This window comes from Varroa jacobsoni, unplaced genomic scaffold (genome assembly GCF_002532875.2).
Source record: "Varroa jacobsoni isolate VJ856 unplaced genomic scaffold, vjacob_1.0 scaffold_194, whole genome shotgun sequence".
NCBI classification, from domain to species: Eukaryota; Metazoa; Arthropoda; class Arachnida; order Mesostigmata; family Varroidae; genus Varroa; species Varroa jacobsoni.
In genome coordinates, this window is record NW_019213096.1 from 160,783 (window position 1) to 178,201 (window position 17,419).

The 17,419-nt window shown below is 39.0% G+C and overlaps 1 long non-coding RNA gene across 2 annotated transcripts; it reads left to right on the forward strand.

Annotated features, from left to right (window-relative positions):
- Positions 1 to 4,534: 4,534 nt before the first annotated feature.
- LOC111273175 (uncharacterized) lies at positions 4,535 to 12,252 on the forward strand. 2 transcript variants are annotated; one of them, XR_002687899.2, is made up of 4 exons: positions 4,535 to 4,941; positions 5,948 to 6,029; positions 9,786 to 10,000; positions 11,781 to 12,252. It is a non-coding gene; the product is annotated as an uncharacterized LOC111273175 (long non-coding RNA). The 2 variants fall into 2 exon arrangements; XR_015315994.1 differs by lacking the exon at positions 5,948 to 6,029 and having other exon boundaries at positions 4,539 to 4,941.
- The last annotated feature ends 5,167 nt before the right edge of the window (positions 12,253 to 17,419 follow it).

A 17,419-nucleotide genomic window follows, 5' to 3' on the forward strand; every position in this document is an offset into this window, starting at 1 on the left:
AAAGGCACATAGTCATCTTATAAGTCTTCCGATGACATTTCATCGAGATCCTTAAGCCTAACTGTTACATGTATCATATGCTATTTTTATTTAATATCTAGCCTACATTAGCGGACCAAGAACCGTTACTTTAAACTATCGTACTGCGCTTTTTTTTACGCTGCTATTGATGCAGTGATCGAGCTAATAATTACTCACATTGTTTTTCTATAAAGTTGAAAAGTCTATGAAAGAACTTCCCGTTTGTTTCAAATATACTTATATTATAGCATATCGATTGAATTTATTCCTATTTGTTCATTTAGAACGTTTCGTTTTGGACGCCGCTATAGATTGGGTAAGAAAAAAGTAATGCGACGATGTCTAAACTAGTCAAAATTGATAGGCTTAGTTATAAAGACGGCTATACATATATGGATATTCAGAAAAATTCAGCATCATATAAAAAGGCACATTATACAAAAAGTGTGCAATCTTCCAAAACGTAACCTAACTATTCCTGATCACCCTCGATCGTCCTTCTACCAAACTGAAACAATAAAAACAAAAAGCTATATATATATATATATATATATTCGTTGTAGCATCGGTCTGAGTAAAAAAGATCGGGAACTACTTGATTTGGCTTCCTGTTCAGACAGTGGATTGATAAAGTGGCTTGAAGTAGACGGGCCATCATAACGCATAATAACGTGGGCAGCACAGAACAGAGGCTTTTTTTTTTTGTTCGATCTAGGTGACCGGCAGACAAAGACTGTGGCAAACCACAACAACTTTCGTATCGAGATGGCTTTACCAAATATACATTGTTCGGTGTCGACTGTTTTTATGCCCGAGGTTTACGGCCGTTTTTGTTCCATTAAAGAATTCAAGCACGCTTTCTAGAAACGAGCAAATCGCCAAGGAAGTCTATATTTAGGCTTAGAAAAACCATGTTATTCCTAATGTTATTTCAGAGTAGATTCGTTTGTATATAAAGGTGTGGTCGATGAAGTACTTACTTCCGTAATCAAAAATAGCTATATTCTGAAAACGTTAAATGGCGTTGAGGCGGTCAGTCTTTAAGGGGGTATTGGCACTAGCAGATTTTAGCCTTATATAAGAATATTTATGTCGGATCTAAGTGAACGATGATATCGAATTGCTGCGGTAATTTATGGTATTACCACAATGCATGCCTACGAGAACTTTAGTGGATTTGCTTGTAACAATAGCTGGCTCTATGTATTACTTCCCGTTTTTAATTGATCGCATGCTATATACGACTGAAAGATCGCTTTATCCAGTCGGCTATTGTCGACTTCATTGAGGCACAAAGATATATCTCTGAGCTCGTATTCGAAAGATAGCTATGTCGAGGAATAATGGCCGTGTTTTCAATACATTTAATTAGCTCTTCATGAAGCTAAAAAAGCGGCCGAAACAATCATTGTGCATTGTGTAATATAGACAATGAAGACTCTAGAGCTTAACGTAGTACTCAAAAGGGGTGTGTCGAGTTTAAAAGTGGCATTTTTAACTTAAACGATACGCCATACTCGACCGTCCGAATCTGACGTAGATTCACGTGGGTCATGTTTGAACATGATATGAACTTTAGAATCTGACCAAGTTGGGTAGGCGTCACGTCATACATGTGTCTGCAATTTTCAAGTTCGTCGAAGCAAACACAGTTTCGGAAAGAATTGCTGTTGATAATAAACGCTAGCTATTTCCAATTAACCTCGTCCTATTCCAATACACTCAGATGTATAAACAGCCAAAGGGTTCAGATAATTATTAGCGATATGAGGAGTTTCCTTTGGCGCCTGAACTGCTCCTAATCTCATGACCAGAGTATGCAGTTTTTTTCTCTCTCAACTTACTGCAGATCCGAAGGACAAAGCCTATAACGTAACGTTACCGAACTATTAAGGCCAGCAAGAATGAAGTTGAAATAGTCAGTGAGGCAAAAAAACAACAACCAAGATCACTAAATGGTTGGTTAGTAGAGCATAGGGGCCATAGTCAACCCGAATCCTCAGAGTACGGCAGTGTCAGGCACAGCTTAAAAAATTCTATTAGAGCTAGGTATTCAGACTTGTGCGTGCAGACGAGTTCTGTGTATACTCGACTTCCCTCATACGTCCCAAATCCAAAGGACCAGTGCGGCTCGGAAAATTATGTTTTTATTTTACTTGTGATATAGAGTATACCAGGTGTTCGCTTTCATTATCGAAGCTGACTAGTAGAGCTCTCAGTAAAATCAGACGTCGTGCGTTATGGAACATTCAAAAAGGACATTTAGCAAAGTTGTTTTCAACTGAATTCGGTATACTACGTGTTCGATGATGCCATAAGGGCATAACGTCATCGTCTGCCGTTTTGGCGGACAGAATTAGAAACAGTGCTTGAATGTTAAAAGGATCTGAAAGTGGGTCATCGAACTAACTAAACGAATTAAACATTTTATGCTTAGACAAAAAATTGGCTAAACATAAAGTGAACACCGTCAACGAAAAAGCACTTTATAATTAGCTAAGAATATTGTAAACGCATGATAAGACGCATAACGTCGACGAGACGAGCCTTGCGCCCTCTTTTGGTAGTCTTCACCTACTACATAATCCGCCTAATCAGAGTATAGACTATAAATCACATTTTACACAACGAATTGCTCCCTTTCGTAATTGATGTAAGACAGCCTTGCAATTCTCTAAGACCAAAGAAACTTGCTTCCCATGATGGGATTTATTGACATCAACGTTATTCCCTTAACGACCCAACAAAATGTAGACGTACCGACTATTTACCGACAGGTTACCTGTTAAGTTCATGTTTATGTGCAACAAGCTCAAGGATACCAACCTAACCTTACCCAGACTCTTGGGCCCGTTCGGTTTTCTGAATTGCATTCAAGGGTTCAGAGACACACTTTATGATGTATTTAATGGCCGATCTCGGCCGTCAGAATCGGCACCTTCGGATTCACATCTTTGAGATCTGCACCCTTGAATTGACTTTTAATGCGTGTAAATTGATAGCACATGTGTCCCGTAAGCGGCATCATTTATTGCTGTTTGAAGTGTTAGCTAGAATCTGGCAGCAAATTCGACATAACATAGACCAGACGATACAAACAAGACTTCGTGGAGCAGAGTCCAGTGAAGCATTCATATCTGCTTCAAAAAAACTTCAACTTAACGCTCACATATTGGCTTGTTCACGTGTTCGGCTTTTACAAATAGCTACACTTTTAACAAGGAAGAGTATTTTCAAAGACTCTGTAGCGCAAATAGGTACTCAGAGATTCGTGGTTTATTTTTTAGTGCAGAGTATCTATCATGTCGGATTTTCCGTGATTCGTTGAACTCAAGTGAGTTGTTGTAAAATGTTCGGGCGTTGTTCCTATGTTGACAGGTTATGGCTTCCGATTTTTGTTACCGCATAAAGGGTACGTAGTATGACATCTTTGTGTTCATTTATCTTTCACCAGGAACGAATGTGACAATAACACTATGCAAGTACTATATAAATGAATTGACCTTAGCGTTTTTTTTTTTGTTTGTATTACAATAGCAATAAAGCAGGTGTTGTCGCCGGACTAGTAATAATATATAGTAAATAACGTCTAAATCGTGTCGTACACTACAATTGTCCTGTAATTGTAGTAAACCGATCTATCGCATATATCTGAACATATATATATATATATCGGAAATATCATTACAGTTAGAGGAAATAGATAAATGATTTACTGCAGGGTTCACTCAGTAATACCGTTTATATATTCCACCAATGTTACGCTACAGCTCTTCGATACTAATCGATAACTGATGCATTTAATACGACACTATATATATATATATATATATATATATATATATTGCAGACATTTGCCTATGTCGTACCACTTTAACAAGCGTAACACGACAGGAACTTTCTAACTGGCAAGAGCCTTTTCAAACTATCATTTTTTTCACGCTGTCAAGGGCCCTTCGCCTTATTCCGTTATTGCCTGTATGTTAAATAAAAATTTTAATTATGTTTCGTTATTTTAAGGCGTTCTTCTTTACAAGTACGTAACAAAATGGATAGTATCAAAATAATGGCTACCGCATAATTGTTTAATGTCGAGCTATTGTATTTCTCGTATAATGCTTCGACGAAGGAATAGTCTAACGCTGTCAAAGGCGCCGTCAGAGGCCTCTTGAATCTCCGTTCCGATGATCTGTAGCCCATCGGTTTCTGAGATCGAGCTGAGATTAAGAGCCCCCAACTTGCCAGACTCGTTCGTTCTGTGATTGACTGACCGTTGGCAGAATCTGTGACTGACAAGCAGCTTGTTCCAATAAAACCAGCGTGGCGGGGACTGTTTCGCTATTCTAATGATTCCACTTTCTACAGTGGCCACATGATCTGAGCTCTTATCTCGGACGGTCGCCAATTACTTTCACCGACTACGTTTTTATTCCGAGAGCTTCTCTAGGGATAGAAGGTATGGTTTCTTTCTCTCTCTACAGCGTACGGCGTACGTTACCGATAGAAAGTTGGTGATTCGTGCTATTTGGCGTGTCACCGTTAATGTAGTTACTACAAGATATCGTCGGTTAGACGTCCAGCAGACAGCTAGGCAACTGAAACGCACAGAATTGCATCTTTCGTCTAGCCGTTGTATATCTCTGATATGCTTAAATAAAACGCCATTATTATTAAGAAAGAGGCTAAATTCAACTTTTGAGTGCAAAGTGTGCCAATCTCGATTTTTCCTATTGTGGTCGTCACGCTTGCCCTAGTTTGACGTGCTTTTACTTTTAGCTAACACACGTATTATCTTCATTATACTGTTTGGTCTGTGCTACGAAATGATTGTGTTGAAAATAAAACTGAGTTTTTTTGTCGTTATTATAATCAGCTCAGCGAGCGTTATTCTAGCTCGTGAAGAGTCTGCGACCGCAAATAGTAAGTACGCTAACTTAACGCACCTGTCCTACAGTGGATATTCAATACGAATATATTATATCAGATGCTGGCCTTACAGCTGCTCCTTCGCTTCATACAGAACGACTATACTAGATGGCAAATTACCACTATCATGGGGCTACAATTTCTTAGATAGAACTAGCTAGCAAGTCAATCTTAGAACTAATTTCTCTAGTGAAAAAAAAAAGAAAAAAACATGCCCCAGAACATAATAAATAAAGCGCACAAATTCCAACTATTTTAACCCATCTAAATATTGCACACTGATCTCTATAGTTTATGTTAGTTATTTTGGCTAAATTAATGCCCAATGGAAACGGATGCGATTTCAATAGTACGTTATCGACAAGATGTTCTACTTGAAAGCTATCGACTGAGCTGCATTCAATATAACCAAGCTTACACTCACTGATACATTTATATATATATATATAGTATATGTATAGACAGTATGGATCTATAATGTAGACAACTTATTTGTTTATTCGAACGCTCGGTTATGTTACCCGACCCGACGTGTCTACTTTTTTTTTTAATAATACGCCCAATATCCTTTTAAGATTAGGGCATAGTCATATAACTGTTACATCTACTCAGTTTTGCTATGGCGAAACATTCGTACCTTTCCCTCGACATTTATTTTGGTGCAATAATATGCAGCTTCCACAAATGAGTAAGCATTGTTTTGACGCTTTTAGGCAAAAAGCCGTTTAACCATGCAAGTTTTTAGATAATGCCGAATTATTTTTAGGCCGTCAAAAGGGCGTCAAACCGCCAGCTATACAGGTCCATCTATTTCGTTGGTTACATTTAGCTAATAATTTAATAGAACTTTCAAACAAAGTTATATGATATTTGTCCTTCTTATTTGTTTCTGATTAGCATATGACGGTACCTATATATCAGGGTAAATTCAAAATACTCCAAATCTAAAAATAAATAGAAGGTCGTCATTGTTAATTCATAACCAGACCTGTATCGACAGGGAACAGCTTGAGGAACGGAACTGCGGGATCTCCGAAGTCCGAGTTGGAAGCAGCCCCGCTTGGCTTGCCAGACATATCGCGGTAAAGATAATATCCAAAAATATGCATACATGTAAAATGGTGGGTGAGGGCCTTTAGCGAAAGTCAAAAATCAAGCTTAAGTTAATTACTAGATTACCGTACGTCTGTTAAACTTTGCTAACGTGTATCTAAAATTACTCTTCGCATTCCGACAAAACGAAAATGGGCAGATGTTGTATATCTGTTTACCTTCGCTTCGCTGGATTTGATCCAGTACGAGACGTCAAATCTCTTGTAGTTGCAATATTAAACGTAACAAATCCCCGAATAGGTGTCATGAAACTCACATACGTTTATCTCGATATGATTATTTTGCGAACCTAAAACTCTCAGACTACCGACTTCCGGAATGGGCAATCTCCCTTTGGAATGTGGGGATTTTTTAAGGCGCTGAGAAAATTGATCTTAGAGATTAATTATGATCAATGAACTTTTGCTTTTACGCGTGGACTAATAAACATGTGTCTCGTGTACTCAGCGGATTACTCGCCAACTAACATGGTTCACCATGTCAGTGATTGGGCAAATCTACCCTGTTGAGGTAAAAGAGTGTCACTTCGATAAGATGTTTAGCACAGTTTATGTACTGAGGTTGAATAAAAGCTGCATTTGGGCTGAAGCCGCCCTAGTCCATACTAGCGCTAAATATGCCCGGTAGATAATACAATAATGTTGATTGAAATCAAAACACTCGAATATATATAGTAACGCGAGCAAGCAAAAACAGCTATTTAGAATCTACTTACTAGAATTGATTACTACGTTCGAAGATTAGTTAAAAAATCGTAGGAAGATAAGGCTCGTAAGGTACACACCAGAAAATCTGAACTATAACAAGGACACTTTGTGGCGTGGTATAACGTACCTAACATCATTCAACACATGGAAGACAACCTGCATTATATAGAAGAAGTGTATATAAAAGAACTGACTATATAACAGCTGCTACACGAGCTGCTATAAACCGCCGGTGTCTTCATCGTGATTCGCGACGACGTTCCAAAGGAACCTAAAACGTAGAATAGACATTAGCTCTCGTAGCTGAGACGATTCAGACGCGACCCGAACTTCAGCACTTCTCTTGTATACTGCGAACAGACATTTGCTATTCAATCACAATTAGTTCCTGCTCTAGTTCGACGGAAAAAGGCTAAATTTACTGTAGAATACTTCAATCGTGTATGCTATTCCATTAATTCTCAGCGTGAAATTGAAGTAATGTGCTTATCGTTCAACGCACGAAGCACACAATTTCGTTTTTAAATCGTAATCGACTTAAGGAATCTTATTATATTCGGATCGCTGGAATCACGGCCGATAAAACGACAAAAGAATCTCGTTGGCTAGTGTCGACTGGAACCGCATTCATTGATACAACTATACGGGTCCAAAGCAAGAGTCACACTCAGGTCCATGGCGTATCTCGTTAGTGGCATAGGTGTTCCTGTGCTTTTAGCGGAGTTGCGCTGCCACCGCGTGGTTTTTTGCATCCATTTATAATGTTAGACAGTTAAAATTTTGAGAAAATTGTAACTTTTATGGCTTATACAACGTACTGTAGTACGGAATATACACAAAAGATTTCAGTTATACATCGAAAACGGGCATAGAGGAACGTTTATGTTTAACCGAACGTACAGAAGAGTTGTATCTAACCCCGTAGAGACCCGTAGTTTGAGAACGATCTCTCACATTATTGTTCCTCCTTCGGATACCTTATACTTACCTGTACGCACCCTTAAAGTACTAAGCTATCTCTGTCATGGTATTAATAATAGTTAATTCAATTATTTAATACAGTTCTTTGGTTTGAACGCAGTTGGCATTGTGGTGATCACACGATAACTTAGAACATAAGTAAGAAGTAATCCATTTCAATTTAAATTATAGATAGAGCCTTTGAATGAATGGACTTAGGAAAAGTAACGGTGGAAGATTTTTTATAAAAACTTTTTCTGCTAGTCCATCATAAGAAGGGTGATGAATAGCTTGGGTAAAACAATGTATGTCCTAGGTCTATTACATATTTCTTTTTTTAAATTCAGAATTCCGCAAGCAAAGGACTACTGGCGTTTGCTATATTTACAAGCACGGAGCGACAGGTCTACGGGGAACCCATAGAAAACGAAGTACGTCATAATGTTTAAAAAAATAGAACGACTTCACGTTAGAAAGTAGTTACCTACCAACGAACTTATTTTAACTTTGCGACTTCCGCGTTCCAAAACAGTGGCTAGAGCACGCGCGGCCCATATATGCTTTTTATATGTCGTAGTATTTATAACAATTTTTTTATTAGCTGCCTACGGATGAGCCTAATATAGTGATGTCGTTGGTTTTACTTGAAGCTCAGCATGTGAATGAAAACTCAAAATCCAATATTTATGATTAGGATCTACTGGTGGGTTCATTGGGCAGTACGATAAAATTACCGGCGGGCTGAATACATCGTAAGGCAAGCATTTTTCTACCCCAGGGACTTTTCTGGTAAACTCATTGATAATTTTATATAAAACCTAGTAATATTATTAAACAATTATGTAGGCAAATTTGTGTAGAAGGCTCGTGGATTTCGGTTAAATAAAGTTTGATAAAATATTTTAAAACATCACTTGTAATATGACGGCGTATCATGCATACGTTCTATGAGCACGATCAATAGTTTTTGTCAACATGCGACACAAAGGTTGTTTGTAAATATGAAATATGTATATACATATGAATAATCCCTGTGTGAATTATCTACGACACAACGCGTAGTTCAGTTTGTTTCGAGCAAAGGTGAGTGGAACCCTTTATCCTCTCTTAGACACGAACTCCTCATATTTTGAAACCAGTTTCTCATCGGCTTTTGATATGTGTGAACGCTAAGGGACATCGGCAGGTAGTAGCTACGAAATGGGCAAGGATTGGACATTGTTTATACCTGATTTATATGGTGCGCATTTTTGACATAAAGGCAACCTATAGCCTCTGCAGGGCTAAATTCTTTCATCGGTGTTAGCTTGAAATGTGGTTAAGGTCGCGGAGGTTTCGGTTGGTGGGTTCAGGCGGGCGCAAACGCAGACCGATAAACTTTATCCGTCAATAGACCCGGGCCGAATTCATGAGACACAACGTAAGCGAAATACGAATGGGTGTTTGGTAATCCATTCCTGAAGGGCGAATCCGGTGGCGCCGCCTGCCTCGGCCTATGCTGCGAGATTTCAGAAACAGGTTGTGCCTGTCGTGGTGTGGGTTTACATCAGACATGTAGAATAATCGACCAGCGAGTAGAGGAATATAACCAATTGAATACGGCCTGACAAATCAAGGCAGCAGCTGTCAGAGAAATGTAGCAAGTATTCACGTATTGGTCAACAAATCATCGACTGTTCGTTAATGTTCGATAATTATTATTGTTAAAAATGAGAGAGAAACCATCGAGTTATATGTAAGCCCTTCGAAGTGTTTTTTGCAGCAAGGCATTTTTTCTATTTCGCTCGAAAACGATGCGTTTTTGGTAATAAATATATGAAATGATCCGGACTGATCGAGCAACTCTTGTAGCGGCAGCTGTCTAGCTCAAATTTACCGCTTAAATTTTACCGATCTAGATATATGGATGTCACATTGGTTTCGCATCCAAGTCCAGTAGCGTAGACGAAATGAAGGTGTTACCCCGATTTTATAGATAGGTCGAAAAAACGTATCTATAATAATCGCACACTTCATAAACTCATTTTAGACTAACTAAAATACCTGTCCTCTTTGCAGTAAATGCAGCTCCTCACTCATCGCGTATACGTTGTGATGCAATGCAAAGATTTAATTGCGTCCGAGCTTGTCGTGGGGTAATGAGGACTACGTGCGTTAAGCAGGGAGATGGGACTTACCTCTGTGTGTGCTTTAATGGTGATCTTTATGGTAATCATGACCGAGCAGATGGCCAAGTCATTTTTCTTAGTAACGTTTTCGGACGAACAACAAAGGTAACTCGTTTATATGTAAAAATGCCCTTTTTTACATACGCTTATGAATAGAAGCCTTACTCATATGTAACGTTTTGTTAACAACATATTATAGCTAATCTTGTCTCCGATTCTAATCATTAGCTCGGCGACATCAAATACCAGTTAGTATCTTATCGTTTCTATTTATAGCAATTGTAACAACGACAAGAAGTATATTATTCCGTTTGATAGTATTTTCAAATACAGGATAAAACAATAGGCAGCGGTACTACTAAGTTAAAACAACACTCAACGAGACGAACGGCGCATGCGCCACCATTTTTGAAAGACGTCAAATTTTTTTAAAGTCTAGTCATATACACTGGTTAGACCCATGCTATTGCAAGTTTGTTATCGGCTGGTTAGAACTTACACAATAAAATGTGTCGATTTTTACAAAGACGTTCAGAATACGTGTTTTTCTATAACTTGTGTTGATTATTGCATAAATATAAGCCATAGACACTTTAGCTGTCGAAAGTTTTGTTAAGAGAGTGATTTCCTACTGACAATAAATCTTACACGTCATATTATAATAGAAGTCAGCTTCTGATCGCGGCTGACGTTTCGTCACAACGCACATGCAACGACTCGATTGATTAAGACAGAGTGCTCGCTTTTACTGCAGAATAATTTCGAAGTGGCCGGACGATATGAGGTATGGATACAAACGCAGCGAATTTTGTTTTTTAGCTTTTGTAAACGCGCCCGTTTCCCGTGCTGTTAAGTTTCATAGTTTTTCTGCTTTGGCTGGATGTGTTGAAAGAGAACAACGAGTACAAGAGAAAAGTGAGCCTGCGAGTAAGATAGCTTAACGTAACGAAAAGACAAAGACGGCACAAACTGCACGACCACCAACACCTCTAGACTAAGCAGAAATGAAGGACCTGATTTTAGTTAAAGTCGACGGTTAGCAAAGTACGAAACAAAGAGAATAGATCTAGGAAGGGAGTTGTATTTGTAGAGAGAAACGCAGCCATGCATGGCTGCGTTTCTCTCTACAATAAAACGCGTTAATGTTCTGGCTAAGATGTGTCACAACAGAACAAAATGTTAGAAGCAGAAGGGTTCTGTAAAGCAGGATTTAGCTAACTGATCAATATAGGTCAATATACCGAATTACGATATAATGAAAAACAGCGTTACAAGCTGAAGTAGCTAATTTTACGACCTGTCTTATCAGGTTAGGATAAAATTTGGCGATGATCTACACGCCTATTATTCATACATAGGACCCGAAATAATCGCGTCACTAGCATCCTATGATCTTAGGTGATTTTTCTGTGCTTGTATTGACCCGTACGGTTTGGAACCAACTGTGTTCTCATATGTAAAGTAACTACAATACAGAAGAGAAGGGAATCAAGGCAGAGGGCCGGGATATGACTTTTAAGGTGTTCTGTACGCGCATACTACTGCGTACATAATTAAAGCAATACATAATTAAAAGCTCCATTAAAACATTTACACAGCTTCTTATTTTAGAAATCACTACGAATCCTGTTTAGAGTACGGTTATGAACACCCAGTTGTGGTGGCCTAGAAATGAGTGACTTGTAGCTGACTTAGAAACGCCTTAGAAGTCAGAAAGTGATATAATTGAGGCTTTCTTCTTTGCTTAGGATCATGGTCCTATCTCAACACAGGGCACAGGTATAAATGCCGTGACTAAAATCGGTTTGCCTTGCTACTAGATGACTACGTTTAATTGATTTCCTTGCTAACATATGCTACTTTTTTCAAAATACATGTCGTCTAGGCACCTTTTCCATATTATCTGGAACCACTTCACCTGCAACATGGACGTAGAGGAGGCGTGTCAGATCCTTGTGATCCGCGATCACGATTCCGGCATATTTTTAACTACGAGGAGCGGATAGCTCACGAAAAGAACAACGATGTCAGCGACCGTGTCTTCGTATAAGCACTTTACCACTGTGCAAATCTACAAATACAGCGATAAAATTACTGCAAATATATCACATACATTTAGTGATTTCCGGAGGCTGCACGCGATGTCACTGCAATGTTCTGAAACCCGTTTTTCGAGAAAGGGATCTATCAGGCATCAAAGTGCTTCTGATTGGAATAAAAAATTGTGCAAAGCGAAGCTTGTAGAGATTCCTAAGCTAGTGATAATGTACAAAACAGATATATATATATATATATATATATACATAAATATCTATAAGCAACGTATGTGAGAATAAAAAGAGGATATTGTCTGGAAACTCTGTATGTTATTATTTTTCGTTTTTAATCATACTCTTCGATAAGCGTTTTGTTGTATATTGTATACGCTGTACGTTGGAGTTCAGTTTTGACCAACTAAAAGACTTCCGGTTCAACTCGAAACTGTGTCCATCGTGTTACAGGTAAAGGGCAATGCCGATGCATATCCGATTGTACCGAAAAGGGGCTGCTGCTCTTTTATTAGGTAAAACATGTTGACTCGCATCGTTGCCGCCAACTCTGCTAGTCAGCAGGAACGCCTCACACACAAAAGTTGGGCTTGCAGAACGAGTAAGAAGATAACAATGTACCACGCCGGGGAAATGGCCCGTCTAATGTAATGGGGAAGTAACCGAAATGAGCCCGACTTTAATGGCTTGGTGACTTTAGCCACTCTCTATAAACAGCTTACAGCCTCATACTCAACGGCCCATGCTAGACAAACATTGTTATGCTGGATTCAATCGTACGTACCCAGTATTGCGCACGCCCTGTGAAAAAATTACGTAGTTATATTGAGCCGGACGATTCTTCAGTTTCCGAATAGATGCTCTTCAATAAATATTGTGGACTCTGAAGATAGACATGGCTTCTCTAAATTGCTTAGATTGATTAATGTAATGTTAAACCTTGTGGCACGGTTATTAATCTAGCTCTCTAATCTAGCGAAAGGCTGTAGCGCGTATATTTCAATTGAAAACAGATTCTGTTTACAATATCCACGGCCCTCCGTCAATTAGCCGACGGCTGGCGGACGATGATCCGCAGACGAGCTGCCTGATGAATCTGCCCAGTGACCGTCCTTTCCACTTCACTACGCCATATGTGTCGCAGAATACACTTGATGCTCATGTGTGTACGAGAAGTTCGCTTAACGCTCACGATGTGAGGATGAACTTCTTCCGGCTTAAGCGATAAGGCTTTTATGATGGGTGCGCCAGCAGTTATTTTCAGCGAAGGCCAAGATTGAGAAAGATGTGCAGGCCTAAATGAAGACTGAGAAAGACAGCGGATTCCCATTAACGCTGAATAGACAGGACTACGAATCTTCTTTTACTGTTCCCTTTTATCAAACTTATTAGACCACCACGTCATGACTATGCATTCCGAACTGGAATTCAACGAGAAAACTTAAATCTTATGTAAGACCGACTTTACCAAGCGCATCTTATATAGTTAGTTATAATTATCTTACAATACTGTCCGCCCGATATTCTCTTACGTACGTGGGATTTGAACTCTTTGAAGCGACGCTGATACTGCATCAAAAATTAAGAGTAAGCAAAACTATTCGGCGTTCGATCATTTTTATGATCTAGAGCGAAAGTTGTCTACTGGGGACACTTGTTCGGTACGTTAGGTATATTTATCTAAAGGGCTGGATCGTATCACGGCACTGTTATGACCTTAGCGGTTTAAATTGTCTTACCAAAGTGTTACCCTGGAACATGTTGACTATTAAGGCCAGCCGTACAGCATTTCATTCTTAAGAAAGATACAAACTGAGCTGTAAATATTTTCACTTGCATTGTATAAGCACAGTTTGTAAAAATAAAAAAAATAATGAAAAGCACATCTGAGATTGTTGTTAAGATCACAAAAGGCGTTTTACATACAGCCCCATGTCATCCTATTGCTTCCCCACAATCTACCCAGATTGAGACATATTTTCTTTTATGAATTATGTTTCGTAGTTAAACTATTTTAATTATTACAATTTACCCACCGCCAGAGACTTCATTACCCTTTTCAACGTTATCCGGACTTAGCAATCAATCTCATCTCATTGGCCTACGTTCACAGTGAACTGTAAAGAGGTCCCATTTAACGCAAAACGTTACAGGTTGTTAGCTGAGGAAAGGCTACCAGAGGAAGTTGAGATCTTGGAAGCACTTGGATATGCTACTAGAATAATGATACTTCATACACGAAACAGTACGACGGTTGTTATAACTTAGTAGAACGGCCGCACCGTAACGGCGAGAGCACCTAGGTCATGCACCGTTGTCACTTAAACAGTTGAGTTTCTCGCATTATTCAAACGCATCGCTTTTCCTTTTCCGCAAGGATAACTCGTTCCGGAGGGAACTAGAGCAGAAAATAAATTTAAACTTACTCTTATTGAACGAAACAGTTACTTATACGTATATATGAACATAGAGCAAGACAAAGTAGCTTGATATGCACAACTCGCGCAATTACTATCGTATATCATCTCTAGTATTAACGCAGACATTGTTAATACTAATTGTTTGTAAACAGTACGTGAAAATTACTAAGTCTTATACTGGCAAAAAAATGTATGGTAAAGCTAGACGCAATGATTTCTGTTCGGGTTTCCAGTCCAACGGTTCTAAAGTATATAAATTGTTATTCTGTTCCGTTGCAGCTGATGGCACGTTTAATTTCGCAATGTACTTTTGTGTCGTATAATAAAATATTTCGAAAAACTCTACTTAAATTTAAATCATTATCACGAATACGTGTGTTAGCATTTTGACCTAAACCCATAATATGAAATAGATTGAGAGCATGTTCTTCTGTTTTCACCTAGACAGAATACATCTTCTACATTTCGATCATACACGTTCAATTACTGCGACAAGCTAATTTAAATGTTGTCAACAGACCTCGAAGTACTACGTATCTGGGAGGGAATATACATTTTTTGCGTTACGATGCTTGCTGACTAAATAATTGAGCAATAAGTACTGGTATTAGAGGCAACGCTCCAACAGGCAAAGCCATAAATTTTGACTCATAAAATCGTTTCCAAATGATTGACTCACGACTCTAGCAGTGGAGTTCTAACTCTCAGCACTTCTTGAATTACTCATGATTGTCCATCGTTGACGCTAAAAACGTACGCTGAAACTACTATGCCCTAGAGGGATATAATGAGCATTATATCCCTCTAGGGCATAGTCTTTCAAAATCAACGCAATGGAGTGAGTATTCGGAACTCCCAACACAATAAATATGGATATATAATGATTACGATAATCAATTGTAACCTTACGTCCAGCTCTCTGAGCACTGGATTTGAGACTTCAGCCGTTGACAATATCAGGATTCTGCAGGTCTTTCAAACTAAAAATAAGCACAGGCAGTGGAAGTCCCCGACGTTTATCCCCGGTATATTGTCTTAGCTGAGAACAGATGAATGAAAAGAGGAATAGTGTCTTGACTTTTGTTCTATAAAGTGTAATTCTGTTATTAAAGGTCGGGCTGAAAAGCCGGCTGCAGGAGCGATAATGTCTATTGTCTCGTCACCGTTCGAACAGTATTTAACACCCTGATTAATTTCCCTCTCTGAATGAAGAGGTCTGTCTCGCTTTTGGTGTATAGAAATACTATGAATATATATATATATACTACCTTGCGTTTAAGTATCTGTTGCACATGACAACCGCTATCTACCTGATACGAATCGCATTGTGAACAAAACCGGTAGCCGAAAATGTTCTGTCAGACTTAGAAGTGGTATATCTATTATATAGGGAAAAAAAAAAAAAGAAATTCTATTAAAAGTCTTGGATGGTGTGGTCCTACTTATGTAACACGTGCCGCCGCTCATGGGCAGTTTCGTCATGAACAGATTTTAGAATCTTCCGAACAGTCGTCAAATGGTCGTAAGTCGTTTATGGTCGTCGTATGGAATGGCTTCGCTAGAATTCCACTGGAACGAAGTACTGGAACAGCAGATCCAGTGTGAAGCTGGTTGCCATATATGTATCCGACCACCAGCGGGTAATCAACACTTTTTAGGGATTGGCCTTAGTTTCCGCTCAAGCTGCTGAATAGGCCAGAGCAGATAATGACATCAAGACTCCTATCAGCTACAAGCATTTCCATTTACCTCCTAACAATTAAGGTTCCTTTAGGGGCCGTGTAATTGAGCTAAGCCAAACAATGTTTTCTTAAAGAACAAACAATCAAATTGTCATTTAGATAAAAGCTTCGATACTGTATACTGGGTATGACAAATATTCATGTCATGGTTTAAATCTATAGACTATATTCCTTGTACAAGTTTGCCTTGAGATGACATTTCGTTCAGTCGATGGTTCCATTCTTATAATAATGACTCTAATTCAACCCTGATTTACGTACGGTTAAGCAAGTGCTCCTAGTGAAGGTACAAGCACGTAGGAGTAGACAGAATTCCAAGTGTCAGACACAATTCCTCGGATATTTATTTTCTTTAAATATTTCTATGTTATTTTTACGCTGCAATATGAATAATATCTACGGCAGAGTAAATAAAGAATAGATTTGGAAATGTGAAGCAATAAAGAATGAAGCAACTTATTTTTCTCTACACAGAAGCACTTGTCGTCTAAAAAATCGTGATTGTAGGCATAGCTTCGATTGTAAAAGTGGCAGCCGTAAAATAAACGTATAAACGATATAATTACAATAAGTATACATATTAAGGGCAGACTGCGCATAGGATTCTGCTGGCCGATAAATCGCTAGTCTTCAGCAGTTGAGCCTGGTCATTTCGTCAGATTATCCTTATGTTCCAAAGAAGTGTCTTTAGCGCACGGTCGCCCTTTGTGAACCCTACGTGGTGTACGCACACCTACTGCAGGGCTGCAAGCGCATTTAGATTCACTAATCTGATTTCTTGCTGAGGTTTTGTTTTGATGTTCATGGAGTATTTTCAATTCTTCTAGGCCACATGGCCGTCCCCACAACCTGACCTTAGACTTTAGAATTCTACAGTAAAATGAATAATTTAACAGGCTGCTTGGCAGAAAAAGCCCAGTGGTTTAGAAGAACGCTGCTGTGTTAAAACGATCGGTTGTCGCCGCCAAGATAAGTTCATATCCGAAAACGAGTGGCGCATTGTTATATATGGTAGGACGTTGTAAAGCTTGCTGACCTGTAAAATGTTTTACATTAAGCATAAACGTCATCGACGTGTGACACTGGGGATAAGGGCCATGGTGTAACAAAGCCAATAAGAACGTAGGCACCAGTCCGCGCATCGCACAACGGCACGTGTTTCATACAGCAACAGTCAATGGACTACCTAGGTAGGTCATGTACGGAAAGGCTACAACGCCGCGTCCAGTTTGATGTTTTACTTTTGAAAGAATGCGCTAATGAAAAGTTCTGGCATAACTTGAGAGTGAGAGGGGGAAGAGAAAGAGAGAGGGG